A 19,762-nucleotide genomic window follows, 5' to 3' on the forward strand; every position below is an offset into this window, starting at 1 on the left:
GCAACTCTATGCCAATAAAATGGACAACCTGGAAGAAATGGACAAATTCTTAGAAACGTATAACCTTCCAAGACTGAACCAGGAAGAAATAGAAAATATGAACAGACCAATCACAAGTAAGGAAATTGAAACTGTGATTAAAAATCTTCCAACAAACAAAAGCCCAGGACCAGATGGCTTCACAGGTGAATTCTATCAAACATTTAGAGAAGAGCTAACACCCATCCTTCTCAAACTCTTCCAAAAAATTGCAGAGGAAGGAACACTCCCAAACTCATTCTATGAGGCCACCATCACCCTGATACCAAAACCAGGCAAAGATACTACAAAAAAAGAAAATTACAGACCAATATCACTGATGAATATAGATGCAAAAATCCTCAACAAAATACTAGCAAACAGGATCCAACAACACATTAAAAGGATCATACACCATGATCAAGTGGGATTTATCCCAGGGATGCAAGGATTCTTCAATACATGCAAATCAATCAATGTGATACACCATACTAACAAATTGAAGAATAAAAACCATATGACCATCTCAATAGATGCAGAAAAAGCTTTTCACAAAATTCAACACCCATTTATGATAAAAACTCTCCAGAAAGTGGGCATGGAGGGAACCTACCTCAACATAATAAAGACCATATATGACAAACCCACAGCAAGCATCATTCTCAATAGTGAAAAACAGAAAGCATTTCCTCTAAGATCAGGAACAAGACAAGGATGTCCACTCTCACCTCTATTATTCAACATAGTTTTGGAAGTCCTAGCCTCAGCAATCAGAGTAGAAAAAGAAATAAAAGGAATACAAATTGGAAAAGAAGAAGTAAAACTCTCACTCTTTGCAGATGACATGACACTATACATAGAGGATCCTAAAGATGCCACCAGAAAACTACTAGAGCTAATCAATGAATTTGGTAAAGTTGCAGGATACAAAATTAATGCACAGAAATTTCTTGCATTCCTATACACTAATGATCAAAAATCTGAAAGAGAAATTAAGGAAACACTCCCATTTACCATTGCAACAAAAAGAATAAAATATCTAGGAATAAACCTACCTAAGGAGGGCTTCCCTGGTGGTGCAGTGGTTGAGAATCCGCCTGCCAATGCAGGGGACATGGGTTCGAGCCCTGGTCTGGGAGGATCCCACATGCCACGGAGCAACTGGGCCCGTGAGCCACAACTGCTGAGCCTGCGCGTCTGGAGCTTGTGCTCCGCAACAAGAGAGGCCGCGATAGTGAGGCCCGCGCACCGCGATGAAGAGTGGCCCCCGCTTGCCGCAACTAGAGAAAGCCCTCGCACAGAAACGAAGACCCAACACAGCCAAAAAAAAAAAAAAAAAAAGCACTAGCCAAACCCAGATGTGAACTATTCTACAGCACGGATATTCTGCAAACTATGGCCTTTTGCCTACTTATGTAAATAAAGTTTTATCGGAACACACACACACACACACACACACACACACACACACACACCTACCTCCGTCCTGCAGAACCTGGTTTCTCCAACTAATTAAGTGTATGAAAAAAACAAGGCAAAAATGAAAACAAACAAACAAAAAAAAACCTACCTAAGGAGACAAAAGACCTGTATGCAGAAAACTATAAGACACTGATGAGAGAAATTAAAGATGATACCAACAGATGGAGAGATATACCATGTTCTTGGATTGGAAGAATCAATATTGTGAAAATGACTATAGTACCCAAAGCAATCTACAGATTCAATGCAATCCTTATCAAGTTACCAATGGCAGTTTTTACGGAACTAGAACAAAAAATCTTAAAATTTGTATGGAGACACAAGAGACCCCGAATAGCCAAAGCAGTGTTGAGGGGAAAAAAAGGAGCTGGAGGAATCAGACTCTCTGACTTCAGACTATACTACAAAGCTACAGTAATCAAGACAATATGGTACTGGCACAAAAACAGAAACATAGATCAATGGAACAAGATAGAAAACCCAGAGGTAAACCCACGCACCTATGGTCAACCAATCTATGACAAAGACGGCAAGGATATACAATGGAGAAAAGACAGTCTCTTCAATAAGTGGTGCTGGGAAAACTGGACAGCTACATGTAAAAGAATGAAATTAGAACACTCCCTAACACCATACACAAAAATAAACTCAAAATGGAGTAGAGACCTAAATGTAAGACCGGACATTATAAAACTCTTAGAGGAAAACATAGGAAGAAGACTCTTTGACATAAATCACAGCAAGATCTTTTTTGATCCACCTCCTAGAGTAATGGAAATAAAAACAAAAATAAATGGGACCTAATGAAACTTAAAAGCTTTTGCACAGCAAAGGAAACCATAAACAAGACGAAAAGACAACCCTCAGAATGGGAGAAAATATTTGCAAACGAATCAACGGACAAAGGATTAATCTCCAAAATATATAAACAGCTCATGCAGCTCAATAGTAAAAAAACAAACAACCCAATCAAAAAATGGGCAGAAGACCTAAATAGACTTTTCTCCAGAGAAGACATACAGATGGCCAAGAGGCAGATGAAAAGATGCTCAACATCACTAATTATTAGAGAAATGCAAATCAAAGCTACAATGAGGTATCACCTCACACCAGTTAGAATGGGCATCATCAGAAAATCTAGGGCTTCCCTGGTGGCGCAGTGGTTGAGAATCTGCCTGCCAATGCAGGGAACACGGGTTCGAGCTCTAGTCTGGGAAGATCCCACATGCCGCGGAGCAAATGGGCCCATGAGCCACAGCTACTGAGCCTGCGCGTCTGGAGCCTGTGCTCCGCAACAAGAGGCCGCGACAGTGAGAGGCTCACGCACCACGATGAAGAGTGGCCCCCACTTGCCACAACTAGAGAAAGCCCTCGCACAGAAATGAAGACCCAACACACCCCAAAATAAAATAATAAATTAATTAATTAATTAAAAAAAAAAAAGAAAATCTACAAACAACAAATGCTGGTGAGGGTGTAGAGAAAAGGGAACCCTCTTGCACTGTTGGTGGGAATGTAAATTGATACAGCCACTATGGAGAACAGTATGGAGGTTCCTTAAAAAACTAAAAATAGAACTACCATATGACCCAGCAATCCCACTACTGGGCATATTCTCAGAGAAAACCATAACTCAAAAAGACACATGCACCCCAATGTTCATTGCAGCACTATTTACAATAGCCAGGTCATGGAAGCAACCTAAATGCCCATCTACAGTCGCATGGATAAAGAAGATGTGGTACATATATGCAATGGACTATTACTCAGAAGCTGGGCTGGAGCTCACCATGCGGCCATGTTATTCTCCTGTTGGACATATGTCATCTCACAGAACATCAACATCAGACAAGGACATCTGAGGCCATGACACAGTGAGACAAAACAAGCCCACGACATCATTCTGTCCAAGTACAGACCAAACAAGGCATCACTGTGCACCTCACAATGGACCAAACCTTTCCCTGTGCTGACAAGAGTGACCACGGCTTCTTTCCAATTACAGCTGTATCCTCACTCTAGTCTTCCCTCCCTACAGGGAAGATTCACTGACATGCCCAGTCATAGAATTGCCCCCACTTCCTGACAACACCCAATCTAGAGTGAGCCCCTCCTCCATACGCTCTCCTCAAAATCACCCAACCAGAGCCCACATCCTGTATATGTTCTATCTAACACCTCACACTAAGACACCATGGTCCCCTATGGTGTGTCATCTCCCTCCTTGCTGCATCCAGTAATAACTCCAACTTGTTTGCCCACAGATTTGCTCCTGGCGGTCTTCGGCTGAAGAACATTGAGACAGGTTACCTGTTTGTCAATTTTTTTTTTAAGTGTCATTGAGTTTGAATAGGGGCATGTGTTTGTATCTTTGTGAGTGTCTGATTGACAGAAGATTTATGGCTTTTTATGATTTTTCATCTTTGAGTCATATAACTCTTCATTCCACAAGTGTAAAAAATTCATGTAAAGGAACTTTCCTGGTGGTCCAATGCTTAAGAATCCACCTTCCAATGCAGGGGATACAGGTTCGATCCCTGGTCAGGGAACTAAGATCCCACATGCCGCAGGGCAACTAAGCCCTTGCGCCACAACTAGAGAGCCCGCGGGCCTCAACTGCTGAGTCTGCGTGCTCTAGAGCCCATGCTTCACAGCAAGAGAAGCCTGAACGCCACAACGAAGACCCAGCACAACCGAAAAAAAATTCATGTATATTTTTATCTAGGAGAGAGGGGTCCAAGGGTGAAGGGAAACAGAATTGATCGAACTTGGGGGGAAACTATAGCAGGAGCAGTAAGTAAAGAATTCTAAGGTTACATCTTCTGCTTTATAATTTTACAAGTATGTACAGGGCCTACAAGGTATTTGATATATGATGTATTCTATAACTACTTCCTCTTGGGCTAAGTGAACTCTTTGTGTCTGCTTATGTTTACCAGGTTAAGGAAAACAACACCAACAGCTCAATGTAATATAGACAAGGATTATCTCCAGTGATGGGCAGTTTTGAACACTTATGACCTTAGGGTGATAAACTATGGTTTGGTTAATGTCTGAACACTCTAGTTGTTAAAATACATGTTAATGAAACTTTCGGCGCATGCTGTATTTTAAGGATCTATCTAAGACCCACATAGACAAGTCCATGATTTCCATATGAAGATTATTTTAATATGCATCAACCTATGAGTCACACAGTATCTTTTTGGGGGAAGAGACTTAAGATTAAGAATATTCTAGATATGCACTGCCCAATATGCTAGCTACTAGCCACATATGGCTCTTTAAATTAAATATAAGTGCTCAGCACAATAGCCAGTTTTGAGTTGCTAAGCAGCCACATGTAGCTAGGGGCTACCTGACTGGACAGGACAGATATAGAATAATTCCTTCATCACAGAACGTTCTATTGGCCAGGACTGCTCTTCATGCTTTGTGGGCCTCAAGTCATATACATTAGACCCATGTGAGATGAAAGGGCCAATATTATTCCCCTTAGAGACTATGTCAGATTTCTGTCTGGGATATGAATACATATTAAGCTGGTGTGTAACAAAACCAAACTAGGTTATGAGTGGGTGTGGTGCTTTCAGGCACAAACTGTTCCCAGGTCCAAAGGGAAACACCTGTCCCTCCACCTCCCTCCCAGACACTGGCAACAATTTTCAGGGGATGAGTTCTCTCCTAGAGGAGTCCTGGGCAGGGCCCTCAGCTAAGTTTAGGGAGGCAGCAAGTCCAGCTCGGGGAGAAGGATTCTTGGAAATGACGAGAAGGCAAAGGCAGGGATCAGTTGGGAGACTCCCTGGTTTATTCAGAACAGCAGTTCTCAGAGTGTGGTCTGTGGAACTCTTGACGTCACTGAGACCCTTTCATGAGATACATGAGGTGAAACCTACTTTCATAGAATTACTAAGATAATATTTGTCTTTCTGCTATGTTGACACTTGCTTTGAGGTATAACAGCAGTAATAGAGACTATGGTAGCAAACTGCACTAGTAATTATTTTCACCACAACTTACTTGCAGAAAAAAAAAAAAAAAGCATGTTTGCTTTAAAGTGTCCTGGTTGATGCATTAAAAATTCTTATCTTTTCTTAATAAACCATAATGAAAAAGAATATAAATATATATGTATATATACATATATATATATAACTGAATCACTTTGCTGTACAGCAGAAATTAACACATTATAAATCAACTATACTTCAGTAAAATAAATTTTAAAAAATAAATTAAAATTCTTATCTTTCCTAAATCACCATCCTTAAATCCTCATTTTAAAACTATCTTCTGTGATGACATGGGAAGTACCCATCAAGCCCTTCTGCTACATTCCAAAGTACTATGTCCCAAGGAAAATAATTTGTGTGAGCTGAACTATCCTCTTTTTCATGGAATACAATTTTTACTTGAAAGAATGAATGACACTGGAAGATCTATATAACTTAGTGAAACAATGTATTACTTTTTAAAAATCTTACATTAGTACAAGAGACATTCAATGTGCAAAATAGGCTTATGGATTTTAATGTAACAGAATAGGAAATATTCAATGATATTGTTTCAGGTCCACTTTGAAAATAACCTTTGAGAAACTGCCACTTGTGCAGTTTTAGTTTTGTATCAAAGATGAACATCCACGATTATCTGAAAAGGTTATTAAAAATACTACTCCTACTGGGACTTCCCTGGCGGTCCAGTGGTTAAGACTTCCCCTTCCAGGGCTGGGGGTGAGGGTTTGATCCCTGGTCAGGAGCTAAGATCCCACATGGTTCGCTGCCAAAAAACCAAAACATAAAGCAGAAGCAACTCTGTAACAAATTCAATAAAGACTTTAAAAATGGTCCACATTAAAAAAAAAACTACTCCTACATATGTGTGGGCCTTTTTATTTTCACAGACTTCAGTCAACATAACGGATTCAATGCAGAAGCAAACATGAAAATCCAGTGGTCTTCTAATGAGACAGACAAGAAAGAGACTTGCAAAAATATAAAAACGTAAAAAGCTCCACTTTTCCCAACTACCGTGTTTATTTTGGGAAATAGTTATTTTTCATATTAAATGCATGGGTTATTAATATTATTCTAAATAAATTAATTTAAAATGTTAAACTCTGTTATTTCTACTAAGGAAAATATCGGTAGAAGTAACCACATAAACAAAATTATCCTGGGGGTCCTCACTAATTTGTAAGACTGTATGAATATTCTGACCAAAGTGTTTTGAAAATCGCTGACTACACATCCCCTGGGCCAGGACTCGGGGAGACAGTGTGACAAACAGCTCCTGGTGCAGGAGGGGAGGGATCAGGGCAAAGTCCCAGGTCCCGGGGAGGGCGAGGCTCTCAAGGCCCCAGGCTCCAGGGCGGTGTCTGGGGCTCTGACGCTCCGTGTTAGGGTTCCCCGTCTCCCAGAGTTTCACTTTCTCTCTCACCACCTGTGTCGGGCCCTCCTGCCTGGACACTCGTGACGCGGACCCAGTTCTCACTCCCATTGGGTGTCCGGTTTCTATAAGCCAATCAGCGTCTGACCCGCCGAGACTCAACTTCTCCCCAGACCTTGAAGATGCGGTAATGGCACCGCGAACCCCCGGGGGTCGGGTGCGCAGGACTCCCAGGGAAGGTTCGATTCCGCCGCCCCCAGCCCAGACACGCCCCCTCACGCCGGTCCCCGCCTGTCCCTCCCTTGCTTCCCGCCCCCTCTTCTCTCCCCCGGAAGTCCCCGCCCTTCTCCGACCTTTTCCGTCTCATGAGCCCCTCGCCCCCTCCCCGCTCCCAGCCCCAACACCTCGGACCCGGGACCCGCGCCGGGAGGAGGGTCGGGCCGGGTCTCACCCCTCCCTGCCCCCAGGCTCCCACTCCCTGAGGAATTTCTACACCGGGGTGTCCCGGCCCGGCCGCAGGGAGCCCCCCCTTCATCTCTGTCGGCTACGTGGACGACAGTCAATTCGTGCGGTTCGACAGCGACGACCCGAATCCGAGGATGGAGCCGGAGGGGCCGGAGTACTGGGATCGGGACTCGCGGATCTACAAGCACCACGCACAGACTTTCCGAGTGAACCTGAACACCCTGCGCGGCTACTACAACCAGAGCGAGGCCGGTGAGCGACGCGGGCCCGGGTCCAGGTGGTCACGACCCCCATCCCCAGGGACGGGCCGGGATAGTCCCAACATTGCTAGACCCGCCCGGCACCCCCTACCCGGGAGGGTCCGCAGGTCTTTCACACGGTTTCATTTTCGGTTTAGGTTTAATCACTGATTGGTCGGGGCGGGGGCGGGGCTGACTTCGGGGCGGGGCCAGAGTCTCACTCCCCTGTGGATGTACGGCTGCGAAGTGGGGCAGGACGGGCGCCTCCTCCGCGGGTACAGATATTTAGCCTCCAGCGGCGCGGATTACCTCGCCCTGAACGAGGACCTGCGCTCCTGGACCGCGGTGGACACAGCGGCTCAGATCACCAAGCTTAAGTGGGAGGGCTCGGGTGAGGCAGAGCGCGACAGGAACTACCTGGAGGGCACCTGCGTGGAGTGGCTCAGCAGACACCTGGAGACCGGGAAGGACACGCTGCAACGCGCAGGTACGAGGGAATGCGGGGCCTCCCTGGTCTCCCCTCGGGCTGGAGCTGGCTTCCCACAAGGAGAGGAAAAGCAATCAGTATCAGAATATCACCCTTCCTTCTGGACGGGAGAGGGAGGAGTCCTTCTAGGTTCTTATATTCAGTACTAGAGACTGACTTGCCCAGAGGGCTAGACTTCTTTTTTTTTTTTTTTTAATTTATTTTTGGCTGCGTTGGGCCTTCGTTGCTTCGCGTGGTCTTTCTCTAGTTGCGGCGAGTCGAGGCTACTCTTCGTTTCCGTGCGCGGGCTTCTCATTGTCGCGGCTTCTCTTGTTGTGGAGCACGGGGCTCTCGGCACGCGGGCTTCGGTGGCTCGTGGGCTCTAGAGCGCAGGCTCAGTAGTTGTGGCGCTCGGGCTTAGCTGCTCCACGGCATGTGGGATCTTACCTGACGAGGGATCGAACCCGTGGCGCCTGCACTGGCAGGCGGATTCTTAACCGCTGCGCCACGAGGGAAGCCCCGTTGGACTTTTTCTAAAGTACGATTAAGGAATCCAGTCTCATGGGGATGGAAAGGGAGACCATCACTGAAATAACTGATTAATAATTCCCTGTGACATTGACAGCAGTATTGTGAACCATGACTTTCTCCCTCAAGGCCTTGTTCTTGGCCTGAAAACATCTTTGGAAGCCTGACTCCAGCTTTGCTGAGTCCTTCGCCCTCCACCCAGACTAGGTCCAGAAATCTGTTTTCTTCCTTTGAGACCTGGAACCTCCTACCGTAGTCTCTCATTCTAGAACTTTCCATGGAATAGAGATATTCCCAGACCCCTGAGACCAGGCTGGTGTCTGGGTTTTGTGCTTCTCCTTCCCAACCCTTGTCCTGTCATTTCTCAGGATGGTCACATGATGCTGCTTCAGTGGCCCATGGAAGTAACCCAAAGTGTGAATTTTCTGATTCTTCCTCCTCCGACCCTCCAAAGACACATGTGACCTGCCACCCCATCTCTGACCGTGAGGTCACCTTGAGGTGCTGGGCCCTGGACGTCTACCCATCGGAGATCACCCTGACCTGGCAGCGTGATGGGGAGGATCTGACCCAGGACATGGAGCTTGTGGAGACCAGGCCTTCAGGGGAACGGAACCTTCCAGAAGTGGGCGGCTGTGGTTGTGCCTTCTTGAGAGGAGCAGAGATACATGTGCCATGTGCAGCACGAGGGGCTGCCTGAGCCCATTACCCTGAGATGGGGTAGAAAGGGGGATGGGTGGTCGAGCTTATTATCAGATAAAGCAAGAGCCTTTCAGGAGAACTTCAGCAAGGTCAGGACTCAAGCCTGAGGAAGGCCGTCCCCTTCCTTTTCCTCCACAGAACCTCTTCAGCCCACCGTCCTCATGGCATCATTGTTGGCCTGGTTCTCTTGGTGGTCACTGGAGCTGTGGTGGCTGGAGCTGTGATCTGGAGGAAGAAGCACTCAGGTAGGGAAGGGAGGGAGGGATCTGAGTTTTCTTGTCTCACTGGGGCTGTTTCAAGCCCAGGTAGAAGTTTGCCTGCCTTGTTCCTGGGAAATACCATCCACACATATGTACTTACTAGTCTGGAGCTGAGTGCTAACACTTATCCTTCTGTAAAGTATATGTGAAAATGAAAACAAATTTTTCACCTTGATAATTCTAGTGATGGGGACCTGATTCCCAGCACTTGAAGGTCAGAGGGGAAAGTCCCTGCTGAGGACAGACCTCCAGGAGGGCAGTTGGTCCAGTCCCTGCACATCTCCTTTTTTCATATTTCCTGACCCTACCCTGGGTCTTCAGTCACAGTTCTGGAAACTTCCCTGGGGTCTAGGACTAGGGGGCTCCTCTAGGATCTCATGGCCCTGCCTCCTCCCTGGCCTATCATGTGATGTTTTCTTCCCACAGGCAGAGAAGGAGGGAGCTATGCTCAGGCTGCTAGTACATTTGGGTGGGTTGGAGGGTTATCCCTGAGACCCTTGGAATAGTATAGATGGGAGCCCATGGGGGGAATCTTACCCATCCCATAATTCTTCCTTTAGTCTCATCTTCTGTGGGCTCTGACCAGGTCCTGTTTTGTTTTATCCTAGGCAGCGACAGTGCCCAGGGCTGTGATGTTATCTTTCACCAGTCCTAAAGGTGAGACCCTGGAGAGCCTGAAGCAGGAGAGGGGTGGGTCAGAGGTGACACCACTGGGTTATGGGGATTCTCTGAGTGGACATTTGGAACATACAGTGGACTGTTTACAATGTCAAGATTTTTGTGAATGACTTAAATTTATTTATGATTATTTTCTTCTAAGTGTGAGACAGCTGCCTGCATAGGACTGAGTGATGCAAGATTAGTTCCCCCCTCCACCATTGTGGCTTCAGATCCCCTGATTCCTCTTTCTGCAGCTGCATCTGAATGTGTCTGTGTTCCTATTAGCATAATGTGAGGAGGTGGGGAGACTGGCCCACCCCTGCCCACCGAGACCCCTCCCCACCCTGACTTCTGTTCTTTTCCCTGATCCACTTGCCTGTTCCAGCAGAGGCAGGGCTGGGCCCTTTCTACCTCTACCTTAACTTCAGGGTGCACTGAGAAATACTGAAAATAAGAATCTGGATGTGAATTTGTTTCTAATTCATGTCATGACAGTCGATGTGTTAATAAACAAAAAAGATTCCTAAAGTTTAAGATAGGAAACAAATGGAAGCACTGAGAACCTTCCAGAATCTATGTGTATGCTGTGCTGAGTCTGATGTAGGTGGGACCAGAGAAGGATATAAGGAGTGTGGACAGGGCCTGTGTCCAGTCAATGCTCAGTCCATTGTGGGCTTTGAAGTGGTCACTAATTGGATGGGTCATCTTCTCTGTTGTTTGTCCTTGTCCCTTCAGTAGAACCTTGTCCCACCAGGACCTGTGATCCAAGTCACCTGGGCCTTGTTCTGTCTCCGAGCTGTGGGAAGCAAGGGCTTCATGTGGCCGGGTCAGCCTAGACTCATGCCTCAGTCCAGCCCTCAGCCCTATCTTCTTTTGGATGTTTATGTTTTGCTTCTTTAGTTTTTTGCTTTTTTTTTTTTTTTTAATTATGACTGTTCTTTTCATGTATAGAGTTCTGGTCTCATTCTGCTCTGGGTGTCCCCCATCTCTGACAACAGTAGAAGTCATTTTGCCTGTCAGGGTCCCCACAAGGCCTGTGGCAGCCCCTGCACTCAGGAGTCTCTGTGGTATTGAGAGATGACTTTTCTCTCTCATTCAGCTCTTGTTCTCCTTCTAGGGCTGTTTCCTGGATTATTCTTTCCATCTTTTCCAAAGAACCAAAAACTGGAAAGGAACAAGGATTAAACCCTGGAAGTCCCAGTGCTACGTGATCTGATCAGACCACACACCTGAGCAGACTGCAGAGTTTTGGCACTGCGTCTAGACAGCACAGAGACCAGGGAGTCCCTAAACTTTAATTTGCATAAGAATCATCGGGACATCTTGATAAGATTCAGAAGGTCTGCAGTAGGGCATGGGATTCTGTATTATAACAAGGTTGGTGCTGATTCTGCTGACTTTCAGATCACATTTAGTAGCAAGAACGTAGACCAGGATTCCCACACGGCTGTGCACCAGCCTCACCTGTAGGGCTTGTTGAATAAGCAAGTCTTGGGCTCCGTGCCCAGCATTCTGAGATGGTGGGTCTGGGAAGAAGCCTGAATATTTTGCAGCAATCCTTACAAGCAATCTTGGGATTCAGCCGGATTGGGAACGACTGAGGTCAGTGATCAGAGCGCTCAGGTTGGGGAGGAGCCTTAAATCCACACTTAAACCTTGTTTTTTCCTGGGAAGAAAAGGGCAAGACGTATGCTGGAGACACATGTTGGTTTTTCTACCCTGGGGTATGTAGCCAGGTGGAAGACTGACAAAGTGTTATCAGCTCAAGATAATGAAAATCTATGAATCCTTACTCTCTGAAACTATTCCCTGGATGGATTTCTCACTCATTCCTTGGTATAAACAATGGAATACAAATTTTTCTAATTGTAACATAAATGAAAATTGTGTGTGTGTGTGTGTGTGTACCCTGGGAACTCATTTCATTTCAGGGAAAGCCACAGAACAAGCTTGAGGCTACACAGCCAGGAACAGAATCCATAATCCACTCCAGGTCGGGTCCCACATAGAGGGATTCTGTCTTGGAATCAGACATTTGGGGCCTTGGATGGGAGGGAGTTTATTTTGCATATGTGAGGAATGCAAATAATTAATGTCCAGAAGATGAACTGTGGTGATTTTCAAATGTCCACATACTGTATGATACCGAGAGGTAGAAACAATATCTTCCATAGTGGCTGTGCTATTTTGCATTCCTGCCAGCAAGGAATGAGTGTTCCTGCCCTGGTCTGAATGTTTGTGTGCCCTCAAAATTCATATGCTAAAATCCTAATGCCCAGTGGGATGGTATTAGTAGGCGGGGCCTTTGGGAAGTGCTTAAGTCATGAGAGTGGAGCCCTAATGAATGGGATGAGTGCCTACAATCCTGTTCCCAGTCCCCAAGGTGTGGGGTTTTTTCCACACCACCAAGCAATTCTCTGATACCAGATGGGGGTCTAACGATTCAACTCAGTTCTGACACTGTCTACACTATCTACCTGGAGATCACATCAGATCACACAGGTTAAAGGTTCAGTCTCACAAGAATACCCACCCCTCCCAACTTCAGATGCCAATTGAAAATCCCAGTTGTCACCTATACTTCTGACTGATCAGTTAGGTATCAGTGGTTCCCAGGACCCCTCCTGATAATTTGCTAGAGAGGCTCACAGAACTCAGGAAAACAGTTTACTTAATGTTTATCAATTTATTATAAAAGGATATGATAAAGGATACAGATGAGCATCCAGATGGAAGAGATTCATGGGGCAAAGTATGTGGGGAGGGGCACCAAGCTCCCATTCCCTGTCTGGATGCACCACTCTCCCAGCACCTCCACGTGTTCACCAACGTGAAAACTCTTCAAACTCCATCCTTTTGGGTTTTTATGGAGGCTTTATTACATAGGCATAGTTGATTAAGTCATTGGCCATTGGCAATTGAGTCAACCTGCAGCCCCTCTCCCCTCCACGGAGGTCATGGGGGTGGGACTGAAAATTCCAACCCTCTAATCATGGTAGTCTCCTTTGGTGACCAGCCCTCATCCTTAAGTTAGCTAGGGGCGGTCCAAAAGTCACTTCATTAACATAACAAAAGACACATTTATCGCTTTCGTCACTTAGGAAATTCCAAAGGCTTTTGTAGCCCTGTGCCAGGAAAGGGGAGGAAGACCAAATATACATTTCTTATTATAAATAACAATATCACAGTGCCTCACAGAGAGATCCTTAGCTCTTAACATTGTGTGAGGACATAGCCAGAAGGTGGCAGCTATGAACCAGGAAGAGGGTCCTTACCCACCCTTGCTGGTACAGTGATCTTGGACATCTCAGCCTCCAGAACTATGAGCAATAACTTTCTGTTATTTATAAACAACCCGGTTGGTGCTGTTTTGTTACAGCAGCCCAAATAGACCGTAGTTCCTGTTGCTCCACATCCTCACCAGTACTTGGTAATATCAGTTTTTATTTTAACTGTTCTAATAGATGTGTAGTGGCATACTATTTTTTTATTTGCATTTCCCTAATGACATATGATATTGAGCATCTTTTCATATGCTTTTTCGTATACCATCTGTATTGTCTTCGGTGAATTATCTGTTCATATTTTACATACTTTTTAACTGGGTTATCTGTTTTCTTATTGTTGAGTTTTAAGGGTTCTTTGTATGTTCTAGATACAAGTCTTTTATCAGATATGTGATTTGCAAATATTTTCTCCAAGTCTGTGGCCTGAGCTCTTTTACTGATATAACAACATATGCAAATGACCAAATATAAGCATAGATTTGTATTTTACAAAAAAATACTACTAGAGGCTTCCCTGCTGGCGCAGTGGTTGAGAATCTGCCTGCCAATGCAGGGGACACGGGTTCAATCCCTGGTCTGGGAAGATCCCACGTGCTGTGGAGCAACTAAGCCCGTGCGCCACAACTGCTGAGCCTGCACTCTAGAGCCCGTGAGCCAAAACTACTGAGCCCGCGTGCCACAACTACTGAAGCCCACACTCCTAGAGCCCATGCTCCGCAACAAGAGAAGCCACCACAATGAGAAGCCCGCGCACCACAACGAAGAGTAGCCCCCACTCACCGCAACTAGAGAAAGCCCGCGCGCAGCAACGAAGACCTGACTCAGTCAAAAATAAATAAATTTATTTAAAAAAAAGAAAAAAATACTACTATTTTTCTGGAAAGGGAAATAAGAAATTGCTAACTCTAGTTTCTGGGCAGATGACCTGGGTGACTGGGGGATGGCAGCTGGGGAGATGTGACTTGTGTGTGTGTATTTATCTATACATCTATATCTATATATCTATATATTCTGATATAGATATAAGATATAGCTATATCCCTCAGCATTTTTAATTTTCTTGTGTATCAAAGAATGGTTTCAAAACTAAATTACATTAAAATCCTTTAAACTTGTAAAACACTTGACATCATGTCCAAATCATGTGTTAAAACTCATATTCTGATCCTCTATTCTAGCACCAATGATTTATTTTTGACTTTTTTTTTTTTAGAGCAGTATTAGCTTCACAACAAAATTGAGAGGAAGGTACAGAGATTTCCCATACACCCCCCCGGCCCCCACCAATGCATAACCTCCCCCATTATCAACATCCCCCACAGAGTGGTACATTTGTTATAATTGATGAACCCACATTGACACATCATGATCACTCCAAATCCACAGTTTACCTTGTTTACCTTAGGGTTCACCTTGGTGGTGTACATTCTATTGGTTTGAACAAATGTATAATATAGGTATCCATCATAATAATATACAGAGTATTTTTACTGCCCTGAAAATCCTCTGTGCTCCTCCTATTCATTCCTCCCCCTTCCTAATCCCTGGCAAACGCTGAACTCTTTACTGTCTCCATAGTTTTGCCTGTTCCAGAATGTCATAAGGTTGGAATCATACAGTATGCAGCCTTTTCAGATTGGCTTTTACTTAATAATATGCATTTAAGGTTCCTCCATATCTTTTCAAGGCTTGATAGCTCATTTGTTTTTAGCACTGAAAGTATTCTGTTGTCTAATGTACCACAGATTATTTATCCACCTACTGAAGGACATATTGATTGCTTCCAGGTTTTGGCAATTTTGAATAAAGCTGCTATAAACATCTGTGTGCAGGTTTTTGTGTGGACAAGAGTTTTCTCCTTTGGGGAAATACCACGGAGTGTGATTGCTGGATTGTATGGTAAGTTTTGTAACAAACAACCAAACTGCCTTCCAAAGTAGGTATACCATTTTGCATTCCCACCAGCGATGAATACGACTTCCTGTTGTTCCACATCCTCATCATCATTTGGTGGTGTCAGTTTTCTAAATTTTGGCTATTCTAACAAGTGTGTAGTGGTATCTCATTGTTTTAATTTGTATTTCCCTAATGACTTACGTTGTGGAACATCTTTTCATATGCTTGTTTGCCATATCTGTATGTCTTCTTTGGTGGGGTGGCTGTTAAGGTCTTTTGCCCATTTTTTAATGGTTGTTTGTTTCATTGTTGCTGAGTTTTAGGACTTCTTTCTGTATTTTGGATAACAGTCCCTTACCAGATGTATCTTTTGCAAATATTTTCTCCTACTCTGTGGCTTGACTCTAATTCTCTTGACAGCAGAAGTTTTTAAAATTATTATTATTGAGCTATAATTGACATTATTTTCAGGTATAAACCTAATGATTCAATATTTGTATATATTGTAAAATGATCATCACAATAAGTCTAGTTAACATTCATCACCATACATAGTTATAAAACTTTTTTTCTTGTGATGAGAACTTTTAAGATCTACTTTCTTAGCAACTTTCAAATATACAGTACAGAATTAACTATAGTCACCAGACTGTATATTACATCCCCAAGTCTTATTTATTTTATAACTGGAAGTTTGTACCTTTTGATCCCCTTCACCCATTTTTCCCACCCTCACCACCCCCACCTCTGGTAACCACCACTCTGTTCTCTATCTATGAGCTTGGGGACTTTTTTTAGGGGAGGGGATTATATTCCACATATAAGTGAAGTCATATGATATGATATTTGCCTTTCTCTGTCTGACTTATTTCACTTAGCATAACGCTCTCAAGGTCCATCCATGTCACAAATGGCAAGATTTCATTTTTTTTTATGGCTGAATAATATTCCAGTGTGTGTGTATCTGTGTGTGTGTATACCACATTTTCATATCCATTCAACCATCGATGGGCACTTTAGGTTGTTTCTATATCTTGGCTATTGTAAATAATACTGCAGTGAACATGGGCATGCACATCTCTTTTTGAGTTAGTGTTTTCATTTTCTTCAGATAAATACCCAGAAGTAGAATTGCTAGATCATATGGTAGTTCTCTTTTTAATTTTTTGAGGGATCTCCATACTGTTCTCCATAGTGGCTGCACCAATGTACATTGCCACCAACAGTGCACAAGGGTTCCTTTTTCTCCACATCCTCGCCCACACTTAAAGAAGATTTAAGTAAGTCCAGATTATCAATTATTTCTTTCATGGATTGTGCCTTTGGTGTTGTATCTAAAACGTCATCACCATACCCTAAATTCATCAAGGTTCTCTCCTATATCATCTTCTGGGTGTTTTATAGTTTTACATTATACATTTAGGCCTATCCTCCATTTTGAGTTAATTTTTGTGAAGCGTGTAAAGTCTGTGTCGAGACGGACATTTTTTAATATGGATGTCCAGTTGTTCTAGCACAAATGTTCTAGCATTTGTTGAAAGAGGTTATCTTTGCTCCATTGTATTGCCTTGCTCTTTTGTCAAAGGTCAGTTGACAGTATTTATGTGGGTCTATTTCTAGGCTCTTTATTCTGTTCAGTTGATCTACATTGTCCCTCAGCATCCACAGGGGATTGATTTCAGGACGCCTCAAAGATACCAAAATCTGTGGATGCTCAAGTCCCTTTTACACAATGGCATAGTGTTTGCATATAACCTACACACATCATCCTGTGTACTTCAGATCATCTCTAGGTTACTTCTAATACCTAATACAATGTAATTGCCATGCAAATGGTTATAAATACAATGTAAATGCTATGAAAATAGTTGCTGGTATATAGCAAATTCAAATTTTGCTTTGGGGAACTTTTTGGAATTTTTTTTTTTAATCTTGGGGGCAGTAGTTTGCCTTGTTTCCTCTCCTCTTTTACGAATCTGAGAAGAGTTGGTGATTTTTCAGTCTGTTCAGCTTTTTACTTGGTTTAAGGACAGAGAGGTGATTTCCAAGCTGCTTATGTGTAGAACCAAAACCAGAAACTCCCCAAAGATCTTTTTGCTGAACTATTTTGGCTTAAATTTTCCATTTCTAGAAAAGATTGGCTATAGTATATGGACAAATCCTTCCACTGAAAAGAGGTACAAATGCCATGTAAAACTCAAAAACCATCTTCTTAAAAGCATCAAAGAGTTGACAAGATAGTAATAAATGACCTAGCTCCCCAAAGAAGGGAAAGATCCTGCTTGGACTTCATAGAGAACAGTGTCCTGAAAATGGAGAAACAGCTCTGTAAATTTATTGCCCCAGAGCCCAGACATAGCAGTCCTGCACTTCCAGCTCTTTGTCCCAAACTCCTGACTTTTCTACCCATCTGCCTTCCCTTTAAAATTTTAAACCAAGCTTTTAAAATTCTGATTATAATGTATATGGATAGTGTATAAAATATGATAATGTATATTCACTATAGAAAATTTACAAAATGCTGAAAATAATAAATGACAGTAAAAATAACTGTAACCCTCACACATGGAAATATTTTGTTGCATTTTCTTCTAGTTTATTATATAACCTGCTGCTGCCCAAGTGCTGAAACTCTTAAGTTGATGAGCACAGACCTCAGTGGCCCCAAGCTCTGTGCCTGTATCTCTGCCTTCCAACCAGTTATGATGGATGGTCCCACTCCTATCTAAGGTCACCCCTCAGCTTGGGCATAAGATTGGGCCCCTGCTTCCCCCGAGAATCAATTTCCTAGTCTCTACTGTATCATTCATTCTTGCATACAAATGTGCTGTAATACCTCTCGTTAAAACAAACAAAATGAAACTAAATAAATGAAAACAAAAATCATTCCAGGACTTCCCTGGCGTTCCAGTGGTTAAGACTCCGCGCTTCCAGTGCAGGGGGCTCAGGTTCGAACCCTGGTCAGGGAACTAAGACCCGCATGCCGTGCGGTGTGGGCCAAAACAACAACAACAACAGAAAAAAAATCATCCCATCAAAATCCACCACCTGATCCCACGTCCCCCACCCACCAGTGCCCCATTTCTATGACACTGCTTATAGAACAATCCCTGAGTCCACTCTCTCACCTACTAGGTTGTCTTTTCGTTTTATCAGATGCATATACGCACATATCTTGAAAAGTAAATACCTCTACAAGGCTCGTTAAGGAGACATACATCCCCAATCTTCCATGCGTCCCATTTCTGATCCCAGAGCCAACTTCTGTCTGTTTCTCTTATTGTTACTTCTGTTGTCTAAATAGCACGTTTGTAGTGCTCCTTCTTTGTTTTTCAGTTTGTGTATCATTTTAGTGGATTAGCTCTCTTTAACATACCACAGTCCTCCAAATACTTATTTTATAATTTTGATTAGCTCAGTGTTCAGTATCTACATTATTATGACCATGTAAATGCTATTCACAACTAAGCATTTAGTAGACTATGATTATTTTTTTCCCTTGAATTTAAAAAAAATTTTTCTGGAGTAAATAAATGTCTTATTCCTTCATTTGCTTAGTTTCTGTTGTATTCATTATGAAATCACTCCCAAACTTTCCTCCACCATCTAAATATTTATGAATATATTCAAGCACATCGGATATTCTACCAACTTCATCTCTTTGCACAGACTCTCCCATAGACCTCGATGCTGCCATACGGGGACTGGTTCCCTGCACACCTGGGGCAGGGCTGATGTCCCACATCTCCTTCACCTCATCCTGGGCAGCCCTCTGGCCTTTCTCTCCTACTGGCTTACCTGTTGCCTGGATCCCATGCGTTCCTCTTTTTGGTTTTCTCAAACATTTCCCCCCTACTTCATCTAGTTAGTATCCTGAGAAAGGGAACATGTAAAGTAAAATATTGAAACCCTTAATATCTAAAAATGTCTTCAAGCTATGCTAACACGTATTCACATAGTGACTTGGTATAGAATTCTGTGTTGGAAATAATTTTCCTCAGAATTTGGAAGGCATTGCTTCAACATTTTCTAGCTTCTCCAGAGCAGATTTTCTTGCCTCTTGAAGTTTTCAGGTTCTCTTCTTTTCCACCCTTTTTCTGAAATTTCATTTGTGATGTATCTTCATGTGGATCTGTTTTCATCTCCTGTGCTGAGAACTTGGTTGGGACCACTCAAAGTGTAAACTTTTGTCTGTCAAACTCTGAGAAAATTTCTTGAAATTTTAAAATTATTTGCTACTTTCCATTCTTTTTGAAACTTGTATTATTGATGTGTTGGAATCCCTTGATTGATAACTCAGAATTCGTATAGTTCTTCTCTCCTTCTTGCCATTACTTTTCCATTTGTAGCACTAAATGGAAGTACAACTTA

At 43.3% G+C, this 19,762-nt stretch overlaps 1 pseudogene; it reads left to right on the forward strand.

Moving 5' to 3' along the window:
* Nucleotides 1-7,078: 7,078 nt before the first annotated feature.
* On the forward strand, nucleotides 7,079-14,610 carry LOC133095672 (HLA class I histocompatibility antigen, alpha chain G-like; annotated as a pseudogene).
* Nucleotides 14,611-19,762: the final 5,152 nt, after the last annotated feature.

Source organism: Eubalaena glacialis, chromosome 7 (assembly GCF_028564815.1).
Source record: "Eubalaena glacialis isolate mEubGla1 chromosome 7, mEubGla1.1.hap2.+ XY, whole genome shotgun sequence".
NCBI classification, from domain to species: domain Eukaryota; kingdom Metazoa; phylum Chordata; class Mammalia; order Artiodactyla; family Balaenidae; genus Eubalaena; species Eubalaena glacialis.